Source organism: Chiloscyllium punctatum, unplaced genomic scaffold, assembly GCF_047496795.1.
Source record: "Chiloscyllium punctatum isolate Juve2018m unplaced genomic scaffold, sChiPun1.3 scaffold_490, whole genome shotgun sequence".
Classification (NCBI taxonomy): domain Eukaryota; kingdom Metazoa; phylum Chordata; class Chondrichthyes; order Orectolobiformes; family Hemiscylliidae; genus Chiloscyllium; species Chiloscyllium punctatum.
In genome coordinates this window covers 41,566-50,000 of record NW_027310224.1, presented here as the reverse complement: position 1 = coordinate 50,000, position 8,435 = coordinate 41,566, and positions in this window count along the sequence as shown.

The following is an 8,435-nucleotide window of genomic DNA, read 5'->3' as shown; positions in this document are numbered from 1 at the left end:
TGGTTGCTGTTTGGTTAAATTTGAATTATTATTAAATCAGGATACTAAAACCCAATCGAGTTTGAATTTCTTGTTTTGACGACATTGGGCCAATGAGGCAACTAGTTTAAATTTTGCCCCAGGATACTAAAACCCAATCAAGTTTGAATTTATTGTCTTGACAACATCAGACCAATAAGGCAGTAGGATGTTGCAGGGGAATATAAAAAGCGCAGGCGCTTTAAATCCTTGCTGAGAGAGTATCTGCCATCGAGCTGGAGAGTGAACTGTACGTCTAACATCTTGCTCTCAAAGACATTAAAAGGTGCACGCTATGAAAAGGTGCCTTTACTTGTTAAACATCTATTTGCAGCGAAGATCCAAGAGAGAGACCCAGGAAGATGGAAGATTGAAGACAGCGGAGACGGGGTGGATTGGAGATTGACGTCATGTTTAATAATTGCGTTGTTGGGACAGCATGTTCACAGGATTGTGTTCGGGGGGGGCGGGGGGGGGCAGGGGGGGACAGAGGGGGGGGGGACAGAGGGGCGGGGGGGGACAGAGGGGGCAGAGGGGGGGGACGGGGGGGACAGAGGGGCGGGGGGGGAACAGAGGGGACATTCATCAGTTCATTGTTTTATTTACTGTTAGAGTCAGGAGAGTAACTTGTTAATTTTCTGTAAATAGTGGAAATTGGGAGTTGTCTGGCCCTCCCTCACAGAGGTGAGGTTTTCTGGGTGTTTACCCCTCCCCCCCCCCCGTCCCCCCCAAAACCCCCGTCCCCCCAACCCCCGTCCCCCCCGTGTACAACATACGGCCATGGGCCAAGGAACTGGAATTAGAAGGGATGGATGCTTGGTGACCAGCATGGGCTCAATGGGCTGAACGGCCTGTCTCTCCCTCGTTCTGTAATAACTCTTGCGTCCAGTTTGAGGGGACACAGAATAAGGGGGAGGGGGGGGGTGATTGACACGACGAGTTGTTTCTGATCTAGCGTGGGGTCGGGATCTGGTACACACCCTCCCCCCTCCCTCTGTCCCCGTCCCCTGGAGAGTGCAGCAGAGATGGAGGGATACCCTCCGAGGGAGCTCTGACCCTCGGGGTTGAAAGTCACGGTTCAAGGGTGAGGGACGGCCTTTGTCCTGGACTGAACTGTGAGGTCACTGGGGTACCGTGACCCCTGACACAGAATCCTTCTGTGAGGTCAGAGCTCGTGGGGGGAAGGGGGTGGAGGAGGCAACCCCTCATCGTCTCCCTCCTCCCCCTTGTCCATCGTCTCCCTCCCACCCCCCACCCCCTCACATAGTCTCCCTCATCAACCCCTCACTTTTTCATCTCTCTCCTGCTCCTTCCATCTCCCTGGGACCTGGTGACTGGACAACGATGTGGAGTCTGACAGCTGTCTGTGGGATCTTTCTGTGCAGTTCAGCTCTCGCTCTTCCATCAGGTAAGAAAGGACTGGGGGGAGGGGGTGGGGAATGCAATCTCTCCCAGTGACCCATTCCCTGACGGTCAGTCTCTCCCACTGACCCATTCCCTGACGGTCAGTCTCTCCCACTGACCCATTCCCCGACGGTCAGTCTCTCCCACTGACCCATTCCCTGACGGTCAGTCTCTCCCACTGACCCATTCCCCGACGGTCAGTCTCTCCCAGTGACCCATTCCCTGACGGTCAGTCTCTCCCACTGACCCATTCCCTGACGGTCAGTCTCTCCCACTGACCCATTCCCCGACGGTCAGTCTCTCCCACTGACCCAATCCCTGACGGTCAGTCTCTCCCACTGACCCATTCCCCGACGGTCAGTCTCTCCCACTGACCCATTCCCCGACGGTCAGTCTCTCCCACTGACCCAATCCCTGACGGTCAGTCTCTCCCACTGACCCATTCCCCGACGGTCAGTCTCTCCCACTGACCCATTCCCTGACGGTCAGTCTCTCCCACTGACCCATTCCCTGACGGTCAGTCTCTCCCACTGACCCATTCCCTGACGGTCAGTCTCTCCCACTGACCCATTCCCCAAAGGTCAGTCTCTCCCACTGACCCATTCCCTGACGGTCAGTCTCTCCCACTGACCCATTCCCTGACGGTCAGTCTCTCCCACTGACCCATTCCCTGACGGTCAGTCTCTCCCAGTGACCCATTCCCTGACGGTCAGTCTCTCCCACTGACCCATTCCCTGACGGTCAGTCTCTCCCACTGACCCATTCCCTGATGGTCAGTCTCTCCCACTGACCCGTTCCCTGACCTCCTACCGTTCCTGTCTCCTGTTCAGGTCCCGATGGACGATCCCATGTGGGTCTGAAATGGTGGGAATACAGTGACACTGATATCAAAGCGATTGAACAAACTTACAACTGGATCCGTGAGAGCCCGGATCTCCCGGAGGGTGAGTACGTCAATCTGCTCCTGAGGGTCTGACGCGACAGTGAAGCAAGTTCCTTCGGAGTACCATGGGAATGTTCATCTTTAATCCCCAGACGGACAGAGTCGAGCAATGTCCTCGGTTGGACAGGAACATGGTCAGACCACACGCATGTAGATCTGATCTCCTCAGCTACAGTGGGGCAGGATCAAGGGGTTGAGTGGCCTCTCCTGTTCCAATGATGCCTCAATTGTCTGAATAATGGCCCTTGAATTGATATCCTCCCTCACTCACTTTCTCTCTCTCTCTCGAACCCTGGCTGATTTCCCCCTCTCTCTCTCTCTCTCTCTCTCTCTCTCTCTCTCTCTCTCTCTCTCTCTCTCTTTACCCCTCTCTCTGTCTCTCTCTCTCTAACCCAGGGATCAGTGGTGGATGATTGAGTGGGGAAGGGTTTCAGGTGGAGCGCAGAGTCGGGATCGATAGATCAGTTCTGACCCTCCACACTGTCTTGCAGATACACTCGACAGTGTTATGAAGAAGGTGCTAGCGGGATCTTTTTGTGTGCTATTCATATTGATGCTGGTCCTCATCGTATGTTGCCGGTGAGTGAGGGAGGGATGAGGGATGTACAGTACACCAGAGTGTGACAGTGAGGGGTGTGGGGTATATCAGTGTGTTACAGTGAGGGGTGTGGGGTATATCAGGGTGTTACAGTGAGGGGTGTGGGGTATATCAGTGTGTTACAGTGAGGGGTGTGGGGATATATCAGGGTGTTACAGTGAGGGGTGTGGGGATATATCAGGGTGTTACAGTGAGGGGTGTGGGATATATCAGTGTGTTACAGTGAGGGGTGTGGGAGATATCAGCGTGTTACAGTGAGGGGTGTGGGGTATATCAGTGTGTTACAGTGAGGGGTGTGGGATATATCAGTGTGTTACAGTGAGGGGTGTGGGATATATCAGTGTGTTACAGTGAGGGGTGTGGGGTATATCAGGGTGTTACAGTGAGGGGTGAGGGGTATACCAGTGTGTTACAGTGAGGGGTGAGGGGTATACCAGTGTGTTACAGTGAGGGGTGTGGGGTATACCAGTGTGTTACAGTGAGGGGTGTGGGATATATCCGTGTGTTACAGTGAGGGGTGTGGGGTATACCAGTGTGTTACAGTGAGGGGTGTGGGGTATACCAGTGTGTTACAGTGAGGGGTGTGGGGTATATCAGGGTGTTACAGTGAGGGGTGTGGGATATATCAGGGTGTTCCAGTGAGGGGTGTGGGGTATATCAGGGTGTTACAGTGAGGGGTGTGGGGTATATCAGGGTGTTACAGTGAGGGGTGTGGGGTATATCAGGGTGTTACAGTGAGGGGTGTGGGGTATATCAGGGTGTTACAGTGAGGGGTGTGGGGTATACCAGAGTGTGACAGTGAGGGGTGTGGGGTATATCAGGGTGTTACAGTGAGGGTTGTGGGGTATACCAGTGTGTTACAGTGAGGGGTGTGAAGTATATCAGGGTGTTACAGTGAGGGGTGTGGGATATATCAGTGTATTATAGTGTGGGGATTGGGGTATATCAGGGTGTTACAGTGAGGGGTGTGGGGTATATCAGGGTGTTACAGTGAGGGATGTGGTGTATATCAGTGTGTTACAGTGAGGGGTGTAGGATATATCAGTGTGTTACAGTGAGGGGTGTGGGGTATCTCAGTGTGTTACAGTGAGGGGTGTGGGGGATATCAGTGTGTTACAGTGAGGAGGGTGGGTTATATCAGTGTGTTACAGTGTGGGGTGTGGGGTATATCAGTGTGTTCCAGTGAGGTGTGTGGGGTATATCAGTGTGTTCCAGTGAGGGGTGTGGGATATATCAGTGTGTTACAGTGAGGGGTGTGGGATATGTCAGTGTGTTACAGTGAGGGGTATATCAGTGTGTTACTGTGAGGGGTGTGGGGTATATCAGTGTGTTACAGTGAGGGGTGTGGGGTATATCAGTGTGATACTGTGAGGGGTGTGGGATATATCAGTGTGTTACAGTGAGGGGTATATCAGTGTGTTACAGTGAGGCGTGTGGGGGATATCAGTGTGTTACAGTGAGGGGTGTGGGATATGTCAGTGTGTTACAGTGAGGGGTGTGGGGTATATCAGTGTGTTACAGTGAGGGGTGTGGGGTATATCAGTGTGTTCCAGTGAGGGGTGTGGGGTATATCAGTGTGATACTGTGAGGGGTGTGGGATATATCAGTGTGTTACAGTGAGGGGTATATCAGTGTGTTACAGTGAGGGGTGTGGGATATGTCAGTGTGTTACAGTGAGGGGTATATCAGTGTGTTACTGTGAGGGGTGTGGGGTATATCAGTGTGTTACAGTGAGGGGTGTGGGGTATATCAGTGTGATACTGTGAGGGGTGTGGGATATATCAGTGTGTTACAGTGAGGGGTATATCAGTGTGTTACAGTGAGGCGTGTGGGGTATATCAGGGTGTTACAGTGAGGAATGCGGGGTATATCAGTGTGTTACAGTGAGGGGTGTGGGGTATATCAGTGCGTTCCAGTAAGGGATGTGGGGTATATCAGGATGTTACAGTGAGGAATGTGAGGTATATCAGCCTGTTACAGTGAGGGGTGTGGGGTATATCAGGGTGTTCCAGTGAGGGGTGTGGGGTATATCAGGGTGTTCCAGTGAGGGGTGTGGGATATATCAGTGTGTTACAGTGAGGGGTGTGGGGTATATCAGTGTGTTACAGTGTGGGGTGTGGGATATATCAGTGTGTTACAGTGAGGAATGTGAGGTATATCAGCCTGTTACAGTGAGGGGTGTGGGGTATATCCGTGTGTTACAGTGAGGGGTGTGGGGTATATCAGGGTGTTACAGTGAGGGGTGTGGGCTCTAGCTATGTTACAGTGAGGGGTGTGGGGTATATCAGGGTGTTACAGTGAGGGGTGTGGTGTATATCGGCGTGTGGGGTATATCAGGGTGTTCCAGTGAGGGGTGTGGGGTATATCAGGGTGTTACAGTGAGGGTGTGGGGTATATCCGTGTGTTACAGTGAGGGGTGTGGGGTATATCAGGGTGTTACAGTGAGGGGTGTGGGCTCTAGCTATGTTACAGTGAGGGGTGTGGGGTATATCAGGGTGTTACAGTGAGGGGTGTGGTGTATATGGAGTGTGGGGTATATCAGGGTGTTCCAGTGAGGGGTGTGGGGTATATCAGGGTGTTACAGTGAGGGGTGTGGGGTATATCAGTGTGTTACAGTGAGGGGTGTCGGGTATATCAGGGTGTTACAGTGAGGGGTGTGGGGTATCACAGTGTATTACAGTGAGAGGTGTGGCATATATCAGTGTGTTACAGTGAGGGGTGTGGGGTATATCAGTGTGTTACAGTGAGGGGTGTGGGATATGTTACAGTGAGGGGTGTGGGGTATATCAGTGTGTTACAGTGAGGGGTGTGGGGTATATCACTGTGTTACAGTGAGGGGTGTGGGGTATATCAGTGTGTTACAGTGAGGGGTGTGGGGTATATCAGTGTGTTACAGTGAGGGGTGTGGGGTATATCAGTGTGTTACAGTGTGGGGTGTGGTGTATATCAGGGTGTTACAGTGAGGGGTGTGGGGGATATCAGTGTGTTACAGTGAGGGGTGTGGGATATGTTACAGTGAGGGATGTGGGGTATATCAGGGTGTTACAGTGAGGGGTGTGGGGGATATCAGTGTGTTACAGTGAGGGGTGTGGGATATGTTACAGTGAGGGATGTGGGGTATATCAGGGTGTTACAGTGAGGGGTGTGGGGGATATCAGTGTGTTACAGTGAGGGGTGTGGGATATGTTACAGTGAGGGGTGTGGGGTATATCAGTGTGTTACAGTGAGGGGTGTGGGGTATATCAGGGTGTTACAGTGAGGGGTGTGGGGTATATCAGGGTGTTACAGTGAGGGGTGTGAGGTATATTAGTGTGTTACAGTGAGGGGTGTGGGGTATGTTAGTGTGTTACAGTGAGGGGTGTGGGGTATATCAGGGTGTTACAGTGAGGGGTGTGGGGTATACCAGTGTGTTACAGTGAGGGGTGTGGGGTATACCAGTGTGTTACAGTGAGGGGTGTGGGGTATACCAGTGTGTTACAGTGAGGGGTGTGGGGTATACCAGTGTGTTACAGTGAGGGGTGTGGGATATATCAGTGTGTTACAGTGAGGGGTGTGGGGTATACCAGAGTGTGACAGTGAGGGGTGTGGGGTATATCCGTGTGTTACAGTGAGGGGTGTGGGGTATATTAGTGTGTTACAGTGACGGGTGTGAGGTATACCAGAGTGTGACAGTGAGGGGTGTGGGGTATATCAGTGTGTTACAGTGAGGGGTGTGGGATATATCCGTGTGTTACAGTGAGGGGTGTGGGGTATATCAGGGTGTTACAGTGAGGGGTGTGGGGTATATCAGGGTGTTACAGTGAGGGGTGTGGGGTATATCAGGGTGTTACAGTGAGGGGAGTGGGGTATATCAGGGTGTTACAGTGAGGGGTGTGGGGTATATCAGTGTGTTACAGTGAGGGGTGTGGGGTATATCAGTGTGTTACAGTGAGGGGTGTGGGGTATATCAGTGTGTTACAGTGAGGGGTGTGGGGTATATCAGTGTGTTACAGTGAGGGGTGTGGGGTATATCAGGGTGTTACAGTGAGGGGTGTGGGGTATATCAGGGTGTTACAGTGAGGGGTGTGGGGTATATCAGGGTGTTACAGTGAGGGGTGTGGGGTATATCAGTGTATTATAGTGTGGGGATTGGGGTATATCAGGGTGTTACAGTGAGGGGTGTGGGGTATATCAGGGTGTTACAGTGAGGGGTGTGGGGTTTATCAGTGTGTTACAGTGAGGGATGTGGTGTATATCAGTGTGTTTAGGTGAGGGGTGTGGGGTATATCAGTGTGTTACAGTGAGGGGTGTGGGATATATCAGTGTGTTACAGTGAGGAATGTGAGGTATATCAGCCTGTTACAGTGAGGGGTGTGGGGTATATCGGTGTGTTACAGTGAGGGGTGTGGGATATATCAGTGTGTTACAGTGAGGGGTGTGGGGTATATCACTCTGTTACAGTGAGGGGTGTAGGATATATCAGTGTGTTACAGTAAGGGGTGTAGGATATATCAGTGTGTTACAGTAAGGGGTGTAGGATATATCAGTGTGTTACAGTGAGGGGTGTGGGGTATATCAGTGTGTTACAGTGAGGGGTGTAGGATATATCAGTGTGTTACAGTAAGGGGTGTAGGATATATCACTCTGTTCCAGTGAGGGGTGTGGGATATATCAGTGTGTTACTGTGAGGGGTGTGGGGTATATCAGTGTGTTACAGTGTGGGGTGTGGGATATATCAGTGTGTTACAGTGTGGGGTGTGGGATATATCAGTGTGTTACAGTGAGGAATGTGAGGTATATCAGCCTGTTACAGTGAGGGGTGTGGGGTATATCGGTGTGTTACAGTGAGGGGTGTGGGGTATATCAGGGTGTTGCAGTGAGGGGTGTGGGGTATATCAGGGTGTTACAGTGAGGGTGTGGGGTATATCCGTGTGTTACAGTGAGGGGTGTGGGGTATATCAGGGTGTTACAGTGAGGGGTGTGGGCTCTAGCTATGTTACAGTGAGGGGTGTGGGGTATATCAGGGTGTTACAGTGAGGGGTGTGGTGTATATCGGCGTGTGGGGTATATCAGGGTGTTCCAGTGAGGGGTGTGGGGTATATCAGGGTGTTACAGTGAGGGGTGTGGGGTATATCAGTGTGTTACAGTGAGGGGTGTCGGGTATATCAGGGTGTTACAGTGAGGGGTGTGGGGTATCACAGTGTATTACAGTGAGAGGTGTGGGATATATCAGTGTGTTACAGTGAGGGGTGTGGGGTATCTCAGTGTGTTACAGTGTGGGGTGTGGGGGATATCAGTGTGTTACAGTGAGGAGGGTGGGTTATATCAGTGTGTTACAGTGTGGGGTGTGGTGTATATCAGGGTGTTACAGTGAGGTGTGTGGGGTATATCAGTGTGTTACAGTGAGGGGTGTGGGATATGTTACAGTGAGGGGTGTGGGGTATATCAGTGTGTTACAGTGAGGGGTGTGGGGTATATCAGTGTGTTACAGTG